A 25,229-nucleotide genomic window follows, 5' to 3' on the forward strand; every position below is an offset into this window, starting at 1 on the left:
ACGGCCACTGTACCCATCTGTCCACTTTTGCCACGCTATTTAATTTGCACAAAGAGCTGACTCTTTTTCTGCCTTCCTAAAATTGTCTGGAATACTAAGTTAGTGTTCCTTTGCTGCCAAGCAAGGTACAACACATGTGCATTCTACACTCCTTTCCATTTCTGGAATGCAATTATTAACTGCAGGTAGTCCAGGCAATCTGTGACGAAGGTGCAGGCGTGGATATAATGTAGCCTGCATCCAATGATGGTTCGCTCGATGTCTGACAGCTCAACAATACCTTCTGTTTCCACTTCCAAAACAAGTGTTGACCTGCCAATCACACTACCTGTTGTGGGTTAAGGAGTGGAAGTTCAGTGTGAAAAACCATGTGTGACTGCTGTCCCCACAGTCACAGAGGATGAAGAGCACGCAGATGCACTTGATGGGGCAGGCGGTGGTTGCACAGGCACGCTAGTCCGCATTGTAGCACAGTGAAATTCACATTGCGACTTATGCTTCATTTTAAGTCGTGTACAGGGTGGGCTCCCCAGTATGCAGCAAAACCAGGCAAAAGGAAAAGGACTCTAGCCAGTTGGGTTGATAAATGATTGTTTAACTTTACCAAAACAAACAATAAGAACCATGCATACAATTAAAATAATTGAACAATCTATTCTGTTGCCTACTACCTGCTAATCCCTCTGTGTAGCAGTAATTGTGTGTTTGTGTGTGTGTGTGTGTGTGTGTGTGTGTGCGAACACGACTTACCAGTGGCGCATCACAAGAGCTTCCAAGTTATCTACCTAAACATAGACAAAACACATGACCCCCCCTGAATACCCTTGTTAGCTGAATCCTCACAGATATTGCAGATGATAACAGTGTGAATGCAAACCACACAGCTCTGCAACACAGTCATGGAAATCTTGAAAAGCAACAGTCAATGCAAACATGTGTTGCTGTCCCTCTATGATTTAAACTGTACGTGACAATTTGACAGTGCAGAGGCAGCAAGTCTAAAGGCTGCTTTACACGAGTCGATCCATCGTGCGATTTATTTTGCAAAGTCTTTTTTTTTTTTGTTTGTATCGCTGATAGGTAGTTGTCCATGTGTCACACGTTGAGTGTTGTCAAACGACCACAAAGCGCTCATCGATATATTGATTGGCCATGGCGGACGTCCAAAAGGCTTCACACATGTTTTCCTTTGGTCAATCTGTCTTTTGTATGGGCGTAATTAGGCAAACTATACAGCCCTCCGTGACGTTGTCTGGATTGTTGCACGCCCTCAATTATTCTGACCTGCTCAATCCAGTTCTGCTAATGTGGTTGATTGGTTACATCCCATATATATAGTTTCTCTTCTGCGTCTGTCTTTGTTGCCTCGTGTGTCCTTAGCATCAATCTTGTTTGTTGTTTGTGGTCTGTTTAATGTCGATTTTGATCCAAAAAGGAAAGATTGGCATATAACAACTTACCACAAAAAAGGGATAACAAGGAGTGAGGGTGGAAAATCCAGCGAACAAACAAACGTAAGAAAAATTAGGAGTAATGCACTATAAAACACTGTGCATGACGCCAAGGCTGAATGTTCACACATCCTGACTACAGCTCCGTATTTTAGAACAGTAATAACCAATCAAAACGCATCTGCTACAACCAATCCGATTAGATTAGGCGTCATTATTTAAAACCACAAATACGCCCTGAACGTTTAATGACGTCATAAATAACTACGAGGATGGCCGATTACACGGTGTCACACTTTGCAATGTGTCGTTCATTAAGACTAAACTGACCGATTTTATGGAATTAAACGATGAGTACACGATGGCCGAATTTCAAACGATTAAGCATCGGTTGGACTCGCAAGGAGCTGTCACATGAGGAGATGTCGTTACGAATGACGGAAGTGCGTCATAAAATCCGTGACCCCAACGATGCATCGCACAATATATCGACTCGTGTAAAGCAGCCTTTATTGTCTATATAGTCTGCCTACCCAGAACAGATATGTGCTTTGCTAATAAAACAAAGTGTTTTGTGCCCGCATTATTGTCTGGGCACAGCCTACCGTACCCTGGTACTGTGATGTCCAGTTGCCAGAAATACAGACTTTACGCTCCTCTCACGGTAAACAGTATAGACAGCACTGTAAGAATGTTGGTCTGTGGCACAGGATGCTGCTCACTGACGTTACAGTGCTCATCATCAAAGTACAACACAACTCCCCTCACAATTGAACAAAGTGTTTCCTCGGTGGCTCCTTGCTGTAACACACACCTTTAGCTTTTCATTCTGTTCATAGACAGCATCTCCAAGTCCACCCCCGAAGAGCAATTTTCTATTGCTATAGTGACCAAAGGCAGATCCAAAAAAACAGCAGCCCCTTGTGTGTAGTCTGCAACAATGCATGCAATGAACGGCAAATAAGCATATTGCGTTGACAGTTGCTAAAGCTGAGCAATACACCTTCACGCTGTCAATTCATATCCATGTGATACTTCATGGAGGAAGTACTCAAAAGTGTGAGTTTTTGCCTTCTACTTACAGATTGTTGACAAATCTTACAGATTCCATGACTTGGGTGATCCTTTGCGATGTCCAAAAATTCACAGGCTAGGAAAGGCTTACAGCCCATGCGACCTGCATAGCCAACACGACATCTGCTCAGAGTCAAAGTTGTGGTCCAGGATTCAGTTGTTGACGTGCTTCCAGTACATTGTCTCTGGCCAGGAAGATGCAACGTAACCTCGTCGTCAGTAGCATCCTCCTCCACCTCCTCTGCTGACCTCATCGACTGGCTGACTTTGGTTTGACAGTAAGTGTTGTCTCCAACCTCATCAATAACCCTGTGTGTTTTCATTCCCCTCGTCCTGAGTCCTCCAAGACAACCTCTTCCTGCCCTGACCGAATAGTAAAGTTGTCCTTCCAATCAGGTATCTGTGCTCCTCATCATGTTCCCCATTGTCTCCACCAGGAGGATTTACTATTTGGAAATGAGGGTGTAGATTAGGCTCAGCACCTTCTTCATCGGGGCCTGGATCCCAGTCACAAAGCTTCAGGCTATCTGCGCAGATCATTTCCCCTGTCTCATGGAACTCGCTACCTCAACACGTTAGATTATCTGCTACACACGCAAGCTTCAAACTGAATCTGAAAACTCATCTGTTTAGAAATGACTATAACCTTCAATGACACCACCACCATACGTACTTGACGCTCAACCTAAACAACTCCTACTGTCTCCTCCCAAAAATCCTTTAGAATGTAATCCCGCAAGGGCAGGGCCCTCTTCCCTCTGTACCAGTCTGTCTATAGTTACTTGTATATGTATTCTGTATGTAACCCCCTTCTCATGTACAGCACCATGGAATCAATGGTGCTCTATAAATCAATAATGATAAAAATAATAATAACTTCCTTGTCTGTACTCATTGCGGCTTTGGAGCAGACCTCTGATTCCCAGGCTATAGTGCGACTGAACAGCTATGCAAACTCAACCATCTCTGTCACCCCATACTCAGCAGGGCTGGTGGAAACTTGAGAGCTGTTAGGAAGCAAGTGCGATTGGATTGACACCACAGAGGAATGGAGTATTTGGGATCTTGAAATTGGGGTGGAGGAGAGGCCACTTTATGGAGCAATTCAGATCCATTGAAGCAGCTGCTGATTTGGCCTCATCTACATTTGTTAGCGATGGTCGTGTCCATGAAAAAAGGGATCATATCAGATTATCCATGGGAAGAAGTACACCTGTTCTTTTGGATGTTGTTTGTTGTTACAAAACGGTGACGCCTGTGGAGACACGGGGCTCAGTGGGTGCTCTCGTCCACTAAAACCCGCCGCCTTTAGAAAGACAGCGTGGCTCAGGGCTCATCCCAACTGAACGCCGGCCTCCTTAACCGTGGGCGTAACACTACTCAGACAACACAGGGTGAGGGAACCACAATAATTAGACTTTATTGGATCCCCAAACAATTAACGGCACGTAACACATAACCAGCAAAACACACAAATGTAACCGGCAACAGAGTCTCACCCTTCCGCTGGCTCACCAGGGATTAGAATGTCCATGCCTCACAGGTTCCAAGCTGTCTGAGGTATGCAAAGTCTGTAACAGGTGACTGAACTGTCCCAACCTGAGTGTCCTCCTTAGGTAGTCCTGGGTTGATGATAAAATCCTGGCAGCCGGAGTCGAAATCCCTAGGCTGTGGATATGGTCTCCAACCGGGTCCGGAGTCCCTAGATTGAAGCCATAAGATATCCTGATCCTCTAGTCAGCTCCAAAGAGCTTAGACTGGATCCATCAGCATCCATCAACAACCCCTGGTGGCTTAAAGAAGTCCTTTTTATAGCCACAACCTTCCACTTGGATACACTGCGTCCTCATCGATTGGTTGGACAAGATTGCTTCTCCCATTGGAGGAATTTCAAGCTGCATGGACAATGTTCATTTAAATGATGTGCATAGAAAGACTGAGGGTGTACATGTAAACTGGGAGTCACCGACTAGACAATGGCTACTAAGGTAATTACATTATCAATACACAACTACAATACAATGGTTACTGGAAATGTCTGGAGAACAATACCTCTGGCTTTCAATGGCCAACACAATTACATTGAGTCAACAAGAGTCTTGTAAAAACAATGAGGGACTTCTCCCCCGTCTATAGACAATCTATCATGCTGTCTGGCTGGATTTTAAGAAACTTTAACCCATGAGAGTCCATGTCGTCACATTCCTCCCCCTTCTTAATATTAGCCAGACATGATAGGCTTCCGATCATCCTTCTCCTCTTGACGGCATTGTCCTTTTTAATGGTGAGGTCAGCAACAGAGGCTCGCATCTATTCACCTCCCCCTGATTACCTCCCCCAAGTTGAGCAGCCATATTGTGGACAAGCACTAAGGTGGGGTCCATGAGTTGGGCCTGCACAAATCTCCCACTATCAATCCTCCCCCAGTCAATAGCCACAGTGTGGTTAGGCTTACTCACGGTTCTTGGCTCAGAAGTGGATGATGGAGACCGGGAATGCAAACTATCCCTGGAAAAGATGTTAGAAAGATCCACATCAGGGTCCTGCTTGGCTTGGAGGTGGGTGATGGCTTCTTCAAACTGACTGGATAGTCCTTGTACTAGGTCATTCTCCAAAATGACTGGTGTGAGCAGGTAATTCACAAGCCCCACTTTCACTTCCCTTTGAGTGGTATCCGAAACAACAGGCTTGGTGGGGCCATCTATGAACCCCACTTCAACTTCCTCCTGGCTAGTCCCCAAAACAACAGGTGTGGGGAGGCTGTCCATAAACTCCATATGGACCTCTTCCTGGTCAGACCCCAAAGTAACTGTTGTGGGGACGGTGTCCATAAGCTCCACATCAGCCTTGCTCTGATTAGTCTCCACAATGACAGGTGTGGGGAGGCTGTTCACAAGTCTCACATCAACCTCTCCCTGGTCCTTTCCCGAAATAACTGGTGTGGGGACGGTGTCCATAAGCTCCACATCAGCCTTGCTCTGGTCAGACTCCACAATGACAGGTATGGGGAGGCTGTTCACAATCTCCACCTCGACCTCTCCCTGGTCGGTCCTTAGGTCCACCTGCACACATGCCAAAGGGACGTTTGAGCGCTGGCCCTCAGCCAGGGAGACGGACAATTGGGAATCCGGTAAAGGGTCTTCCGGAGAAACAACAACTGGGCTTACCAAAGTGATGGAAGATCCAATGTCTCGAAGTCCTTGAGCCTGTATATCACCGACCTTGACCGTCTGGAAGTGGGGATGGAGGTTGGCTGGTGTACGGTGTCCGGCCTGCCGTAGGGTGTGGACTGGATAAACCACTTCCTCAGCTATTGGTGTTTCTTGGGAGCAGCATTCCCCAGGTCTCGTTGGTTCATCTCGGCACATGTTGACTGGTTGGAGTGGCAGACGGGCTCCAAGCATGCGGCCTCGGTTTTGGAGACAATCCTTATCTATATGTCCATTGCGCCCACATGTATAACAGCGCCATAGATTGGGAGAGTCACAGGCCCTGTCTGTAGTCCTTTGTTTTGGCGCAGCTTCTGCTGGGTAGCGGGACCATCCTTCTCGACCGGCTGGTGTTAGCAGTACTGTAGCTGGAATCCCATAAACATATTCCAGAACATAAGCCCTCTCTTCTCTTGAGGATCTAGGCCCCAATGCATCCAACAACGCTGTGGCTTGGGCCATCTTGGACAAAGTTGATTCCCGATTGTCACTAGATCCATGATGTGGCACATAGTCTAAATCCTCTGGGTCAATATCGGCGGGATCCTCATCGTCCTCTGCATCATTCTGGGCATCTCAACGGACTAATTTCCGGATCAAGTCCGACCGAGTCTCAGCGCTCCAGCAGACAATCTCTCGCCTCCGGCACAGATCCTGCAGCATCCATTTACTGCAGCGATCGTAACTCCTCTCTTGTCCTTGTCCCATGGCTGAGCTGGTGGGGTTGGACATGGCAGCATCCGAAACCTGAATGCCTCCCCTATGGCCTGCTGGGTATGTTTATGTGCCTCCCTGGTTGTTGAGCCCTGGACGGTGTCCGAAAACACCAGTCCACTGCAGCTCCCCTGGGTAAACCAGGCTGAGTAGTATCCCACTGCTGCCACCAATTGTGGAGACACGGGGCTCAGTGGGTGCTCTCGTCCACTAAAACCCGCCGCCTTTAGAAAGACAGCATGGCTCAGGGCTCATCCCAACTGAACGCCAGCCTCCTTAACCGCGGGCGTAACACTACTCAGACAACACAGGGTGAGGGAACCACAATAATTAGACTTTATTGGATCCCCAAACAATTAACGGCACGTAACACATAACCAGCAAAACACACAAATGTAACCGGCAACAGAGTCTCACCCTTCCGCTGGCTCACCAGGGATTAGAATGTCCATGCCTCACAGGTTCCAAGCTGTCTGAGGTATGCAAAGTCTGTAACAGGTGACTGAACTGTCCCAACCTGAGTGTCCTCCTTAGGTAGTCCTGGGTTGATGATAAAATCCTGGCAGCCGGAGTCGAAATCCCTAGGCTGTGGATATGGTCTCCAACCGGGTCCGGAGTCCCTAGATTGAAGCCATAAGATATCCTGATCCTCTAGTCAGCTCCAAAGAGCTTAGACTGGATCCATCAGCAGCCATCAACAACCCCTGGTGGCTTAAAGAAGTCCTTTTTATAGCCACAACCTTCCACTTGGATACACTGCGTCCTCATCGATTGGTTGGACAAGATTGCTTCTCCCATTGGAGGAATTTCAAGCTGCATGGACAATGTTCATTTAAATGATGTGCATAGAAAGACTGAGGGTGTACATGTAAACTGGGAGTCACCGACTAGACAATGGCTACTAAGGAATTACATTATCAATACACAACTACAATACAATGGTTACTGGAAATGTCTGGAGAACAATACCTCTGGCTTTCAATGGCCAACACAATTACATTGAGTCAACAAGAGTCTTGTAAAAACAATGAGGGACGTCTCCCCCGTCTATAGACAATCTATCATGCTGTCTGGCTGGATTTTAAGAAACTTTAACCCATGAGAGTCCATGTCGTCACAACGCCTTAAACGCAAGCAGCCTGCTGCGGTTTCAGTTGCGCCCAGGCATCAGCTGCCATTTAGGCCTGTGCCTCGGGTTGTCCAGCTGGCTGCTTTCTCCTCCACGTGTAAGTGTGGAGAGGCAGCTAATGCGCATGCGTGTGACGAATTACCCCAGCCGCAGCCTAACTCCAGTGTTTCGCCTAGTGAGTATGCTCAGCCTGACTGTGCCATTCCTGAGGCTAAGTCTTCATTTCGGGCTACAGCGCATGCCCCCACACTTAGTGCGAAAAGCCTCTTTGCACAGGTACTTGCACTCCGTGACGGGTCTAAGTCCTGTGTTGTGCATAGACACCATGCTAAAGCTGATAGTCTTTTTTCAGAGACTGTATTTCATGCAACTGACTATGGTCAGGCACTTACTGCATCAGAAACTAGGTCCGGTAATGAACTCTTTGGCCCTTTCCGTGATGTGGGGGGCCCATTTAGACCACAGGGCATCAGGTGTCCTGACGATGTGGCCAGGCCACTCCCAAATGGCTTGCAGAGGCCCGCCCCTATGACTTGTCACCTCATTATTGATGGTCAGACGATGACTGGTGAGGTGTTTGGGTCATGACAGCCATGAGGTCATCATTGAAGTTGCGGTTCCAAATAGGACGCTAGTTATGCCACTCATGACGTGTCACTCTGCTTTTGTCTCCAGGAGGTGCATTGTGGTCCACCCTGGTTTGGGGCGGACCCAGGTTATAGAAGGTGCTGGAGACAACAAGGAGGTGCGCAGTCTTCTATTATGCTCCGAAAGAGCACACCTCCATGTGTTGAACCCATTGTGGCTTTAGGCCAGAGGTAGGCAGGGATAGGGCGTTGATGCAGGCCGCCACCACAGTTGGTAACGCAGAACGGTTAAGACCAGCTCCTGTCCTACAAGTCCTGCTTGTGCAGCCCAGTGGCATTAACAGGCCTGCTGCTGCTGATGCGCCTGCTGTTCACAGGTGTGGCCCCAATGCACACGGTCAGCGTACTGAATGGCCCCTGTGATGTTAACAGGGAGTTCCTGGGCTGGGTGGGCGTGTGGACCCTGTGACGCTAACAGGGCTCCCAGTCTCAAGATCCGAGTGGCGTCTAACTTGGTTCAGGCTACTATTAGTTTCATAGCCACACAGCTATGTATCCTCCACCGAACCTTCCAGTTGCCAAACTCTCCTTTTCCATCTGGGAGCACGGTGGACACTGACTGCTGATGGGGATATATACCTTTCTCTTTCTTTTCTTATTAATTTTCGTTATATAGCTGTAACATAGTATATACCACCTTATCCAAATCTGCCAGTCCCACCGTAACAGATGGTGTTTCTTCATCAAATGTTACTTTTGCTTAACCACCAAACCCACGGACCAAAACTTTTTTCCCCTTTCCAACACACCTGTTCCCCTTTTCACCCGCATCTGTCCTTTTTCAACTCATTTTGTATATGACCAAAAGTGCAACTCTGCAGGGACACCGTACTCAATGGCATCTCAGCACAACAGCCACCCCTCGGTCCCTCAGATGTGGACAAGTAAAAGACCATTTCCTCCTATCCATGACAAACCGTTGAGATTCACTCTGTGCAGCACTGGTGTTTAGTGGAAAAGCAGATCGAAGATTGCGTAACACCTTCTGAAGATACTCCTGTACACGTGCGTCCCTTTATATGGCAGGAATTATTTCGCCAAATTTTGTCTTGTACCGGGGATCTAACAGTGTGGCAACCCAGTAGTTACCATTACTTCGAATTCGTACAATCCGAGGGTCATTTTGTAGGTAGTGCAGCAAGAAAACGCTCATGTGTCTTGTGCATCAAGGAGGATCGAGTCCTTGTTGTGTTGGTGGCAGAGAGGTGAGAATCGTGCCTCCTTCCTCTGCCCTCTCCCCCCAACCTCGCACAACCGAAATGTGAGCAAGCTCTCACTCATCTGCTGAGTCTTCCATGCCCATCGCAAGTTCGTCCTCCATTTCTTCATGGCTCCTGCACCTTCCTCAACAATTTTTGCTGATACTATGCGCCCTTGTTAATCCCTATCCCCCACCATAACTGCTGCCTAGGTGCCGCTTACCGTATGGACCTTGTAGATCTTATTATCCCTTCTGCATATGACTCCTCCTGTACTTCCTCACCTTCCTCTTGGACCAATACCTGACTCCGAATAATGCTTACAGTGTGCTCCATCATGTAGGTGACCAGAATTGTCACGCTGAGAATGGCATTGCCAGTGCTAAACATCTTCGTCGACATTTGGAAACTGTGTAGAAGGGTGCATAGGTCCTTAATCTGACACCACTCCAGCAGCGTGATCTGCACCACCTCTGGATCAAGTTAGCCCAGGGTATACGTCATACCGTATTTCAGCAGGGCTCTGCGGTGCTGCCACACACGCTGCAACATGTGCAGATTCCAATTCCTGCGTGTCGGAACATCGCATTTCCAGCGTTTAACTGCCAGAACCTAAGACTTCCGGAGCGATGAAAGTTGTTGAGCTGCTGGGTGCGAAGGATGAAAGTGACCACATAGCAGCGTGCACGCTGCACAAGGCCATGTAGGGTAACTGCAGCCTTCCACAGGTATTGATCAACGTGGGCCCTGTGTAATTCCAAATCACTGTATAGGGGTTAAAGGGTTTCAGGGTTCTGGGTGTCCAGCTTGGTGAGTGGCTTGCCTCTAGCCTATCCTTTACAGCCCATCTGAGTGTGTCGATCCAGGCAGGCGTTACACCGTGCTCTCTGCAGAAGGCCATGTAGGCAGGGATAGTGTTTTAAAAATTGCTGGACAACCAGGTTCAACACGTGAGCCATACAAGGCACGTGTGTCACATTGCCCTGAAGAAGGGTCGCAGACTGGTTTGCATCATTGTCGCACCCGACCTTCCCTGACTGCTGGTTGACTGTAGACAACCATTGATGAAACTCGGTCTCACTATCCAGAGCTAACCGTCCACAAATCCTCAGCGGTGTCTCACATTTCCCCTACATTTCAAAGTAAACATTTGACCGCATGATGGCCTTGAGCTCTGCTGCCAGCATAGTAAGGAGGTGTGTGGGATTCCTTGGGCGCAGTTACAAGGAAGGGTGGCCTGACCACACAGGGTTTGGGCCGAGGTGGAGGACCCACACGAGGTTGAGGAGGCAGAAGCAGTGGAGGAACTTGTACATACAGAGGAAGGATTGACACACAAGTCGTGGGGACGGCAAGACTTGTACAGCAAACCCTTCTCCATCTCTCACCATAGTTACCCAGTGGCCAGTCAGCAACATGTAACTCCCCTGTCCATGATTACTGGTCCAAGTATCTGTGTTCAAATGCACCCTGTCACACACAGAGTTTCTCAAGGAATCGGTGAGGTTGTGTGGGACCTACTGTGGTAGCGCGGGCAAGCCTTTTTTGGAGAAGGAGTGACGACTGGCCATCGGCTCTTGGGGCACTGCAATGGGCATAAGGTCTCGAAAATCCTCGGTCTCAAAAGGGTGTAAAGGCAGCCTTTCTGTTGCCAACAAGTTGCAGATGATGAAACTCAACCTCTTAGGCATGTCATGCCCTTCGAAAATCATGTCAAACATAGCGAGGGGACTCCAACCACAGTCTCCCTCGTTTCCACTAATTGGGCCACACACACCCCACTTGACTGGCATCAGTTGACCCCCATTTTCAAGATGAAAAAGATGCTTTGCATGAAGCACTCTCAAAAATACGCGTGCCTTTCCCGTCCCCTGGCTGACCCAGGGGAAGAAAAGTCCTCTGAGAGCCATGACTTGTTCATCTTGGTTCTTTTAGAAACACAGCGAGGGGACTCCAACAACAGTCTCCCTCGTTTCCACTAATTGGGCCACACACACCCCACTTGACTGGCATCAGTTGACCCCCATTTTCAAGATGAAAAAGATGCTTTGCATGAAGGACTCTCAAAAATACGCGTGCCTTTCCCGTCCCCTGGCTGACCCAGGGGAAGAAAAGTCCTCTGAGAGCCATGACTTGTTCATCTTGGTTCTTTTAGAAACACAGCGAGGGGACTCCAACCACAGTCTCCCTCGTTTCCACTAATTGGGCCACACACACCCCACTTGACTGGCATCAGTTGACCCCCATTTTCAAGATGAAAAAGATGCTTTGCATGAAGCACTCTCAAAAATACGCGTGCCTTTGCCGTCCCCTGGCTGACCAAGGGGAAGAAAAGTCCTCTGAGAGCCATGACTTGTACATCTTGGTTCTTTTAGAAACACAGCGAGGGGACTCCAACCACAGTCTCCCTCGTTTCCACTAATTGGGCCACACACACCCCACTTGACTGACATCAGTTGACCCCCATTTTCAAGCTTACAAAGATGCTTTGCATGAAGCACTATCAAAAATACGCGTGCCTTTCGCCTCCCCTGGATGACCCAGGGGAAGACAAGTCCTCTGAGAGCCATGATTTGTTCATTTTGGTTCTTTTAGAAACACAGCGAGGGGACTCCAACCACAGTCTCCCTCGTTGCCACTAATTGGGCCACACACACCCCACTTGACTAGCATCAGTTGACCCCCCTTTTCAAAATGAAAAAGATGCTTTGCATGAAGCACTCTCAAAAATACGCGTGCCTTTCCCATCCCCTGTCTGACCCAGGGGAAGAAAAGTCCTCTGAGAGCCATGACTTGTTCATCTTGGTTCTTTTAGAAACACAGTGAGGGGACTCCAACCACAGTCTCCCTCGTTTCCACTAACTGGACCACACACACCCCATTTGACTGACATCAGTTGACCCCCATTTTCAAGCTTACAAAGATGCTTTGCATGAAGCACTATCAAAAATACGCGTGCCTTTCGCCTCCCCTGGATGACCCAGGGGAAGACAAGTCCTCTGAGAGCCATGATTTGTTCATTTTGGTTCTTTTAGAAACACTGCGAGGGGACTCCAACCACAGTCTCTCTCGTTTCCACTAATTGGGCCACACACACCCCACTTGACTGGCATCAGTTGACCCCCATTTTCAAGATGAAAAAGATGCTTTGCATGAAGCACTCTCAAAAATACGCGTGCCTTTGCCGTCCCCTGGCTGACCCAGGGGAAGAAAAGTCCTCTGAGAGCCATGACTTGTTCATCTTGGTTCTTTTAGAAACACAGCGAGGGGACTTCAACCACAGTCTCCCTCGTTTCCACTAATTGGGCCACACACACCCCACTTGACTGGCATCAGTTGACCCCCATTTTCAAGATGAAAAAGATGCTTTGCATGAAGCACTCTCAAAAATACGCGTGCCTTTCCCGTCCCCTGGCTGACCCAGGGGAAGAAAAGTCCTCTGAGAGCCATGACTTGTTCATCTTGGTTCTTTTAGAAACACAGCGAGGGGACTCCAACCACAGTCTCCCTCGTTTCCACTAACTGGGCCACACACACCCCACTTGACTGACATCAGTTGACCCCCATTTTCAAGCTTACAAAGATGCTTTGCATGAAGCACTATCAAAAATACGCGTGCCTTTCGCCTCCCCTGGATGACCCAGGGGAAGACAAGTCCTCTGAGAGCCATGATTTGTTCATTTTGGTTCTTTTAGAAACACAGCGAGGGGACTTCAACCACAGTCTCCCTTGTTTCCACTAATTGGGCCACACACACCCCACTTGACTGGCATCAGTTGACCCCCATTTTCAAGATGAAAAAGATGCTTTGCATGAAGCACTCTCAAAAATACGCGTGCCTTTGCCGTCCCCTGGCTGACCCAGGGGAAGAAAAGTCCTCTGAGAGCCATGACTTGTTCATCTTGGTTCCTTTAGAAACACAGCGAGGGGACTCCAACCACAGTCTCCCTCGTTTCCACTAACTGGGCCACACACACCGCACTTGACTGGCATCAGTTGACCCCCATTTTCAAGATGAAAAAGATGCTTTGCATGAAGCACTCTCAAAAATACGCGTGCCTTTGCCGTCCCCTGGCTGACCCAGGGGAAGAAAAGTCCTCTGAGAGCCATGACTTGTTCATCTTGGTTCTTTTAGAAACACAGCGAGGGGACTCCAACCACAGTCTCCCTCATTTCCACTAATTGGGCCACACACACCCCACTTGACTGGCATCAGTTGACCCCCATTTTCAAGATGAAAAAGATGCTTTGCATGAAGCACTTTCAAAAATACGCGTGCCTTTGCCGTCCCCTGGCTGACCCAGGGGAAGAAAAGTCCTCTGAGAGCCATGACTTGTTCATCTTGGTTCCTTTAGAAACACAGCGAGGGGACTCCAACCACAGTCTCCCTCGTTTCCACTAATTGGGCCACACACACCCCACTTGACTGGCATCAGTTGACCCCCATTTTCAAGATGTAAAAGATGCTTTGCATGAAGCACTCTCAAAAATACGCGTGCCTTTGCCGTCCCCTGGCTGACCCAGGGGAAGAAAAGTCCTCTGAGAGCCATGACTTGTTCATCTTGGTTCTTTTAGAAACACAGCGAGGGGACTCCAACCACAGTCTCCCTCGTTTCCACTAATTGGGCCACACACACCCCACTTGACTGACATCAGTTGACCCCCATTATCAAGCTTACACAGATGCTTTGCATGAAGCACTCTCAAAAATACGCGTGCCTTTGCCGTCCCCTGGCTGACCCAGGGGAAGAAAAGTCCTCTGAGAGCCATGACTTGTTCATCTTGGTTCATTTAGAAACACAGCGAGGGGACTCCAACCACAGTCTCCCTCGTTTCCACTAATTGGGCCACACACATCCCACTTGACTGACATCAGTTGACCCCCATTTTCAAGCTTACAAAGATGCTTTGCATGAAGCACAATCAAAAATACGCGTGCCTTTCGCCTCCCCTGGATGACCCAGGGGAAGAAAAGTCCTCTGAGAGCCATGATTTGTTCATTTTGGTTCTTTTAGAAACACAGCGAGGGGACTCCAACCACAGTCTCCCTCGTTGCCACTAATTGGGCCACACACACCCCACTTGACTAGCATCAGTTGACCCCCCTTTTCAAAATGAAAAAGATGCTTTGCATGAAGCACTCTCAAAAATACGCGTGCCTTTCCCGTCCCCTGGCTGACCCAGGGGAAGAAAAGTCCTCTGAGAGCCATGACTTGTTCATCTTGGTTCTTTTAGAAACACAGCGAGGGGACTCCAACCACAGTCTCCCTCGTTTCCACTAATTGGGCCACACACACCCCACTTGACTGGCATCAGTTGACCCCCATTTTCAAGATGAAAAAGATGCTTTGCATGAAGCACTCTCAAAAATACGCGTGCCTTTGCCGTCCCCTGGCTGACCCAGGGGAAGAAAAGTCCTCTGAGAGCCATGACTTGTACATCTTGGTTCTTTTAGAAACACAGCGAGGGGACTCCAACCACAGTCTCCCTCGTTTCCACTAATTGGGCCACACACACCCCACTTGACTGACATCAGTTGACGCCCATTTTCAAGCTTACAAAGATGCTTTGCATGAAGCACTATCAAAAATACGCGTGCCTTTCGCCTCCCCTGGATGACCCAGGGGAAGACAAGTCCTCTGAGAGCCATGATTTGTTCATTTTGGTTCTTTTAGAAACACAGCGAGGGGACTCCAACCACAGTCTCCCTCGTTGCCAATAATTGGGCCACACACACCCCACTTGACTAGCATCAGTTGACCCCCCTTTTCAAAATGAAAAAGATGCTTTGCATGAAGCACTCTCAAAAATACGCGTGCCTTTCCCGTCCCCTGGCTGACCCAGGGGAAGAAAAGTCCTCTGAGAGCCATGACTTGTTCATCTTGGTTCTTTTAGAAACACAGCGAGGGGACTCCAACCACAGTCTCCTTCGTTTCCACTAACTGGGCCACACACACCCCACTTGACTGACATCAGTTGACCCCCATTTTCAAGCTTACAAAGATGCTTTGCATGAAGCACTATCAAAAATACGCGTGCTTTTCGCCTCCCCTGGATGACCCAGGGGAAGACAAGTCCTCTGAGAGCCATGATTTGTTCATTTTGGTTCTTTTAGAAACACAGCGAGGGGACTCCAACCACAGTCTCCCTCGTTTCCACTAATTGGGCCACACACACCCCACTTGACTGGCATCAGTTGACCCCCATTTTCAAGATGAAAAAGATGCTTTGCATGAAGCACTCTCAAAAATACGCGTGCCTTTGCCGTCCCCTGGCTGACCTAGGAGAAGAAAAGTCCTCTGAGAGCAATGACTTGTTCATCTTGGTTCTTTTAGAAACACAGCGAGTGGACTCCAACCACAGTCTCCCTCGTTTCCACTAATTGGGCCACACACACCCCACTTGACTGGCATCAGTTGACCCCCATTTTCAAGATGAAAAAGATGCTTTGCATGAAGCACTCTCAAAAATACGCGTGCCTTTCCCGTCCCCTGGCTGACCCAGGGGAAGAAAAGTCCTCTGAGAGCCATGACTTGTTCATCTTGGTTCTTTTAGAAACACAGCGAGGGGACTCCAACCACAGTCTCCCTCATTTCCACTAATTGGGCCACACACACCCCACTTGACTGGCATCAGTTGACCCCCATTTTCAAGATGAAAAAGATGCTTTGCATGAAGCACTCTCAAAAATACGCGTGCCTTTGCCGTCCCCTGGATGACCCAGGGGAAGAAAAGTCCTCTGAGAGCCATGACTTGCTCATCTTGGTTCTTTTAGAAACACAGCGAGGGGACTCCAACCACAGTCTCCCTCGTTTCCACTAATTGGGCCACACACACCCCACTTGACTGACATCAGTTGACCCCCATTTTCAAGCTTACAAAGATGCTTTGCATGAAGCACTAGTAAAAATACGCGTGCCTTTCGCCTCCCCTGGATGTCCCAGGGGAAGAAAAGTCCTCTGAGAGCCATGATTTGTTCATTTTGGTTCTTTTAGAAACACAGCGAGGGGACTCCAACCACAGTCTCCCTCGTTGCCACTAATTGGGCCACACACACCCCACTTGACTAGCATCAGTTGACCCCCCTTTTCAAAATGAAAAAGATGCTTTGCATGAAGCACTCTCAAAAATACGCGTGCCTTTCCCGTCCCCTGGCTGACCCAGGGGAAGAAAAGTCCTCTGAGAGCCATGACTTGTTCATCTTGGTTCTTTTAGAAACACAGCGAGGGGACTCCAACCACAGTCTCCCTCGTTTCCACTAATTGGGCCACACACACCCCACTTGACTGGCATCAGTTGACCCCCATTTTCAAGATGAAAAAGATGCTTTGCATGAAGCACTCTCAAAAATACGCGTGCCTTTGCCGTCCCCTGGCTGACCCAGGGGAAGAAAAGTCCTCTGAGAGCCATGACTTGTAAATCTTGGTTCTTTTAGAAACACAGCGAGGGGACTCCAACCACAGTCTCCCTCGTTTCCACTAATTGGGCCACACACACCCCACTTGACTGACATCAGTTGACCCCCATTTTCAAGCTTACAAAGATGCTTTGCATGAAGCACTATCAAAAATACGCGTGCTTTTCGCCTCCCCTGGATGACCCAGGGGAAGACAAGTCCTCTGAGAGCCATGATTTGTTCATTTTGGTTCTTTTAGAAACACAGCGAGGGGACTCCAACCACAGTCTCCCTCGTTTCCACTAATTGGGCCACACACACCCCACTTGACTGGCATCAGTTGACCCCCATTTTCAAGATGAAAAAGATGCTTTGCATGAAGCACTCTCAAAAATACGCGTGCCTTTGCCGTCCCCTGGCTGACCCAGGGGAAGAAAAGTCCTCTGAGAGCAATGACTTGTTCATCTTGGTTCTTTTAGAAACACAGCGAGGGGACTCCAACCACAGTCTCCCTCGTTTCCACTAATTGGGCCACACACACCCCACTTGACTGGCATCAGTTGACCCCCATTTTCAAGATAAAAAAGATGCTTTGCATGAAGCACTCTCAAAAATACGCGTGCCTTTCCCGTCCCCTGGCTGACCCAGGGGAAGAAAAGTCCTCTGAGAGCCATGACTTGTTCATCTTGGTTCTTTTAGAAACACAGCGAGGGGACTCCAACCACAGTCTCCCTCATTTCCACTAATTGGGCCACACACACCCCACTTGACTGGCATCAGTTGACCCCCATTTTCAAGATGAAAAAGATGCTTTGCATGAAGCACTCTCAAAAATACGCGTGCCTTTGCCGTCCCCTGGCTGACCCAGGGGAAGAAAAGTCCTCTGAGAGCCATGACTTGCTCATCTTGGTACTTTTAGAAACACAGCGAGGGGACTCCAACCACAGTCTCCCTCGTTTCCACTAATTGGGCCACACACACCCCACTTGACTGACATCAGTTGACCCCCATTTTCAAGCTTACAAAGATGCTTTGCATGAAGCACTAGTAAAAATACGCGTGCCTTTCGCCTCCCCTGGATGTCCCAGGGGAAGACAAGTCCTCTGAGAGCCATGATTTGTTCATTTTGGTTATTTTAGAAACACAGCGAGGGGACTCCAACCACAGTCTCCCTCGTTTCCACTAATTGGGCCACACACACCCCACTTGACTAGCATCAGTTGACCCCCCTTTTCAAAATGAAAAAGATGCTTTGCATGAAGCACTCTCAAAAATACGCGTGCCTTTCCCGTCCCCTGGCTGACCCAGGGGAAGAAAAGTCCTCTGAGAGCCATGACTTGTTCATCTTGGTTCTTTTAGAAACACAGCGAGGGGACTCCAACCACAGTCTCCCTCGTTTCCACGAACTAGGCCACACACACCCCACTTGACTGACATCAGTTGACCCCCATTTTCAAGCTTACAAAGATGCTTTGCATGAAGCACTATCAAAAATACGCGTGCCTATCGCCTCCCCTGGATGACCCAGGAGAAGACAAGTCCTCTGAGAGCCATGATTTGTTCATTTTGGTTCTTTTAGAAACACAGCGAGGGGACTCCAACCACAGTCTCCCTCGTTTCCACTAATTGGGCCACACACACCCCACTTGACTGGCATCAGTTGACCCCCATTTTCAAGATGAAAAAGATGCTTTGCATGAAGCACTCTCAAAAATACGCGTGCCTTTGCCGTCCCCTGGCTGACCCAGGGGAAGAAAAGTCCTCTGAGAGCCATGACTTGTTCATCTTGGTTCTTTTAGAAACACAGCGAGGGGACTCCAACCACAGTCTCCCTCGTTTCCACTAATTGGGCCACACACACCCCACTTGACTGGCATCAGTTGACCCCCATTTTCAAGATGAAAAAGATGCTTTGCATGAAGCACTCTCAAAAATACGCGTGCCTTTGCCGTCCCCTGGCTGACCCAGGGGAAGAAAAGTCCTCTGAGAGCCATGACTTGTACATCTTGGTTCTTTTAGAAACACAGCGAGGGGACTCCAACCACAGTCTCCCTCGTTTCCACTAATTGGGCCACACACACCCCACTTGACTGGCATCAGTTGACCCCCATTTTCAAGCTTACAAAGATGTTTTGCATGAAGCACTATCAAAAATACGCGTGCTTTTCGCCTCCCCTGGATGACCCAGGGGAAGACAAGTCCTCTGAGAGCCATGATTTGTTCATTTTGGTTCTTTTAGAAACACAGCGAGGGGACTCCAACCACAGTCTCCCTCGTTTCCACTAATTGGGCCACACACACCCCACTTGACTGGCATCAGTTGATCCCCATTTTCAAGATGAAAAAGATGCTTTGCATGAAGCACTCTCAAAAATACGCGTGCCTTTGCCGTCCCCTGGCTGACCTAGGAGAAGAAAAGTCCTCTGAGAGCAATGACTTGTTCATCTTGGTTCTTTTAGAAACACAGCGAGTGGACTCCAACCACAGTCTCCCTCGTTTCCACTAATTGGGCCACACACACCCCACTTGACTGGCATCAGTTGACCCCCATTTTCAAGATGAAAAAGATGCTTTGCATGAAGCACTCTCAAAAATACGCGTGCCTTTCCCGTCCCCTGGCTGACCCAGGGGAAGAAAAGTCCTCTGAGAGCCATGACTTGTTCATCTTGGTTCTTTTAGAAACACAGCGAGGGGACTCCAACCACAGTCTCCCTCATTTCCACTAATTGGGCCACACACACCCCACTTGACTGGCATCAGTTGACCCCCATTTTCAAGATGAAAAAGATGCTTTGCATGAAGCACTCTCAAAAATACGCGTGCCTTTGCCGTCCCCTGGCTGACCCAGGGGAAGAAAAGTCCTCTGAGAGCCATGACTTGCTCATCTTGGTTCTTTTAGAAACACAGCGAGGGGACTCCAACCACAGTCTCCCTCGTTTCCACTAATTGGGCCACACACACCCCACTTGACTGACATCAGTTGACCCCCATTTTCAAGCTTACAAAGATGCTTTGCATGAAGCACTAATAAAAATACGCGTGCCTTTCGCCTCCCCTGGATGTCCCAGGGGAAGAAAAGTCCTCTGAGAGCCATGATTTGTTCATTTTGGTTCTTTTAGAAACACAGCGAGGGGACTCCAACCACAGTCTCCCTCGTTGCCACTAATTGGGCCACACACACCCCACTTGACTAGCATCAGTTGACCCCCCTTTTCAAAATGAAAAAGATGCTTTGCATGAAGCACTCTCAAAAATACGCGTGCCTTTCCCGTCCCCTGGCTGACCCAGGGGAAGAAAAGTCCTCTGAGAGCCATGACTTGTTCATCTTGGTTCTTTTAGAAACACAGCGAGAGGACTCCAACCACAGTCTCCCTCGTTTCCACTAATTGGGCCACACACACCCCACTTGACTGGCATCAGTTGACCCCCATTTTCAAGATGAAAAAGATGCTTTGCATGAAGCACTCTCAAAAATACGCGTGCCTTTGCCGTCCCCTGGCTGACCCAGGGGAAGAAAAGTCCTCTGAGAGCCATGACTTGTAAATCTTGGTTCTTTTAGAAACACAGCGAGGGGACTCCAACCACAGTCTCCTTCGTTTCCACTAACTGGGCCACACACACCCCACTTGACTGACATCAGTTGACCCCCATTTTCAAGCTTACAAAGATGCTTTGCATGAAGCACTATCAAAAATACGCGTGCTTTTCGCCTCCCCTGGATGACCCAGGGGAAGACAAGTCCTCTGAGAGCCATGATTTGTTCATTTTGGTTCTTTTAGAAACACAGCGAGGGGACTCCAACCACAGTCTCCCTCGTTTCCACTAATTGGGCCACACACACCCCACTTGACTGGCATCAGTTGACCCCCATTTTCAAGATGAAAAAGATGCTTTGCATGAAGCACTCTCAAAAATACGCGTGCCTTTGCCGTCCCCTGGCTGACCCAGGGGAAGAAAAGTCCTCTGAGAGCAATGACTTGTTCATCTTGGTTCTTTTAGAAACACAGCGAGGGGACTCCAACCACAGTCTCCCTCATTTCCACTAATTGGGCCACACACACCCCACTTGACTGGCATCAGTTGACCCCCATTTTCAAAATGAAAAAGATGCTTTGCATGAAGCACTCTCAAAAATACGCATGCCTTTGCCGTCCCCTGGCTGACCCAGGGGAAGAAAAGTCCTCTGAGAGCCATGACTTGCTCATCTTGGTACTTTTAGAAACACAGCGAGGGGACTCCAACCACAGTCTCCCTCGTTTCCACTAATTGGGCCACACACACCCCACTTGACTGACATCAGTTGACCCCCATTTTCAAGCTTACAAAGATGCTTTGCATGAAGCACTAGTAAAAATACGCGTGCCTTTCGCCTCCCCTGGATGTCCCAGGGGAAGACAAGTCCTCTGAGAGCCATGATTTGTTCATTTTGGTTATTTTAGAAACACAGCGAGGGGACTCCAACCACAGTCTCCCTCGTTTCCACTAATTGGGCCACACACACCCCACTTGACTAGCATCAGTTGACCCCCCTTTTCAAAATGAAAAAGATGCTTTGCATGAAGCACTCTCAAAAATACGCGTGCCTTTCCCGTCCCCTGGCTGACCCAGGGGAAGAAAAGTCCTCTGAGAGCCATGACTTGTTCATCTTGGTTCTTTTAGAAACACAGCGAGGGGACTCCAACCACAGTCTCCCTCGTTTCCACGAACTGGGCCACACACACCCCACTTGACTGACATCAGTTGACCCCCATTTTCAAGCTTACAAAGATGCTTTGCATGAAGCACTATCAAAAATACGCGTGCCTTTCGCCTCCCCTGGATGACCCAGGAGAAGACAAGTCCTCTGAGAGCCATGATTTGTTCATTTTGGTTCTTTTAGAAACACAGCAAGGGGACTCCAACCACAGTCTCCCTCGTTTCCACTAATTGGGCCACACACACCCCACTTGACTGGCATCAGTTGACCCCCATTTTCAAGATGAAAAAGATGCTTTGCATGAAGCACTCTCAAAAATACGCGTGCCTTTGCCGTCCCCTGGCTGACCCAGGGGAAGAAAAGTCCTCTGAGAGCCATGACTTGTTCATCTTGGTTCTTTTAGAAACACAGCGAGGGGACTCCAACCACAGTCTCCCTCGTTTCCACTAATTGGGCCACACACACCCCACTTGACTGGCATCAGTTGACCCCCATTTTCAAGATGAAAAAGATGCTTTGCATGAAGCACTCTCAAAAATACGCGTGCCTTTGCCGTCCCCTGGCTGACCCAGGGGAAGAAAAGTCCTCTGAGAGCCATGACTTGTTCATCTTGGTTCTTTTAGAAACACAGCGAGGGGACTCCAACCACAGTCTCCCTCGTTTCCACTAATTGGGCCACACACACCCCACTTGACTGGCATCAGTTGACCCCCATTTTCAAGATGAAAAAGATGCTTTGCATGAAGCACTCTCAAAAATACGCGTGCCTTTGCCGTCCCCTGGCTGACCCAGGGGAAGAAAAGTCCTCTGAGAGCCATGACTTGTTCATCTTGGTTCCTTTAGAAACACAGCGAGGGGACTCCAACCACAGTCTCCCTCGTTTCCACTAACTGGGCCACACACACCCCACTTGACTGGCATCAGTTGACCCCCATTTTCAAGATGAAAAAGATGCTTTGCATGAAGCACTCTCAAAAATACGCGTGCCTTTGCCGTCCCCTGGCTGACCCAGGGGAAGAAAAGTCCTCTGAGAGCCATGACTTGTTCATCTTGGTTCTTTTAGAAACACAGCGAGGGGACTCCAACCACAGTCTCCCTCGTTTCCACTAATTGGGCCACACACACCCCACTTGACTGGCATCAGTTGACCCCCATTTTCAAGATGAAAAAGATGCTTTGCATGAAGCACTCTCAAAAAGAAGCGTGTCTTTGCCGTCCCCTGGCTGACCCAGGGGAAGAAAAGTCCTCTGAGAGCCATGACTTGTTCATCTTGGTTCTTTTAGAAACACAGCGAGGGGACTCCAACCACAGTCTCCCTCGTTTCCACTAATTGGGCCACACACACCCCACTTGACTGACATCAGTTGACCCCCATTTTCAAGCTTACAAAGATGCTTTGCATGAAGCACTATCAAAAATACGCGTGCCTTTCGCCTCCCCTGGATGTCCCAGGGGAAGACAAGTCCTCTGAGAGCCATGATTTGTTCATTTTGGTTCTTTTAGAAACACAGCGAGGGGACTCCAACCACAGTCTCCCTCATTGCCCCTAATTGGGCCACACACACCCCACTTGACTAGCATCAGTTGACCCCCCTTTTCAAAATGAAAAAGATGCTTTGCATGAAGCACTCTCAGAAATACGCGTGCCTTTCCCGTCCCCTGGTTGACCCAGGGGAAGAAAAGTCCTCTGAGAGCCATGACTTGTTCATCTTGGTTCTTTTAGAAACACAGCGAGGGGACTCCAACCACAGTCTCCCTCGTTTCCACTAACTGGGCCACACACACCCCACTTGACTGACATCAGTTGACCCCCATTTTCAAGCTTACAAAGATGCTTTGCATGAAGCACTATCAAAAATACGCGTGCCTTTCGCCTCCCCTGGATGACCCAGGGGAAGACAAGTCCTCTGAGAGCCATGATTTGTTCATTTTGGTTCTTTTAGAAACATAGCGAGGGGACTCCAACCACAGTCTCCCTCGTTGCCACTAATTGGGCCACACACACCCCACTTGACTAGCATCAGTTGACCCCCCTTTTCAAAATGAAAAAGATGCTTTGCATGAAGCACTCTCAAAAATACGCGTGCCTTTCCCGTCCCCTGGCTGACCCAGGGGAAGAAAAGTCCTCTGAGAGCCATGACTTGTTCATCTTGGTTCTTTTAGAAACACAGCGAGGGGACTCCAACCACAGTCTCCCTCGTTTCCACTAACTGGGCCACACACACCCCACTTGACTGGCATCAGTTGACCCCCATTTTCAAGATGAAAAAGATGCTTTGCATGAAGCACTCTCAAAAATACGCGTGCCTTTGCCGTCCCCTGGCTGACCCAGGGGAAGAAAAGTCCTCTGAGAGCCATGACTTGTTCATCTTGGTTCTTTTAGAAACACAGCGAGGGGACTCCAACCACAGTCTCCCTCGTTTCCACTAATTGGGCCACACACACCCCACTTGACTGGCATCAGTTGACCCCCATTTTCAAGATGAAAAAGATGCTTTGCATGAAGCACTCTCAAAAATACGCGTGCCTTTGCCGTCCCCTGGCTGACCCAGGGGAAGAAAAGTCCTCTTAGAGCCATGTCCACATTGTCAGTGGACAGACGCGTGTGCTTATCTGCCAGCAGACCCCCAGCAGCACTGAAGACAGGTTCCGAGAGAACGCAGGCTGCAGGACACGACAAGATCCCCAAGGCGTACGTGGCAATCTCAGGCAATTTATCCAGATTGGAAGCTTAAAATGAGCAGGGCTCAAGTTGCACAGTAATGGCATCGATGTTTCCCTGCATATACTCATATATCTGTGTGTCCTCCTCTTTTTCCTTGTCCAGCTGTTTTGTTTTCGCATGAGTATATGTCCTTGTCACTTTCCCATGTGTTTGTGTTGTGTTGTGAGTTGTTTGTCACCTTTTGGACACCTTTGAGGGTGTTTTCTAGGTGTTTTTCTGTCTTTGTGATTGCCTGCCATTGTTTCCTATGCAGTTTGAGTTCGGTTCGTCGAACGTTCGACGAGCCGAACTCGAACGGGACCTCCGTTCGGCGAACCGACCTCGAGCCGAACCGGGACCGGTTCGCTCATCTCTACTCAAGAGTATTGTTATGAGTAGAGATGAGCGAACCGGTCCCGGAGTCTCCCTTTTTTTTCAAAAAATTGGGCCCCACACACACCCACCCATTCAGTGGCAGCACTTGTTCCCCAGTTGTACACTTCACAGCTAGATTTGCATCAAGCACATTCAAAAATGCGCCATACTTAACCGTCCCCAGGAGGACACCGGGGTAGGTAGCTAAGTCTTTCCTGATCCCAGCTCTGTTCATCTTGGCTACTTTTAAAAACACATCAAGCAAGGGTTACTCCAAGCGGAGCCTCCCTTTTTTCCAAAAATTGTGCCCCACACACACCCACCCATTCAGTGGCAGCACTTGTGCCCTAGTTGTACACTTCACAGCTAGATTTTCATCAAGCACATTCCAAAATACGCCATTCTTATCCGTCCCCAGGATGACACCGGGGTAGGTAGCAAAGTCTTTCCTGATCCCAGCTCTGTTCATCTTGGCTTCTTTTAAAAACACATCAAGCAAGGGTTACTCCAAGCGGAGCCTCCCTTTTTTCCAAAAATTGGGCACACAGACACCCCATCAGTGGCAGCACTTGTGCCCTAGTTGCAAACAGGATGTTTTGATTTGCATCAAGCACATTCAAAAATACGCCATAATT

This window comes from Anomaloglossus baeobatrachus, chromosome 1 (assembly GCF_048569485.1).
Source record: "Anomaloglossus baeobatrachus isolate aAnoBae1 chromosome 1, aAnoBae1.hap1, whole genome shotgun sequence".
NCBI lineage: Eukaryota > Metazoa > Chordata > Amphibia > Anura > Aromobatidae > Anomaloglossus > Anomaloglossus baeobatrachus.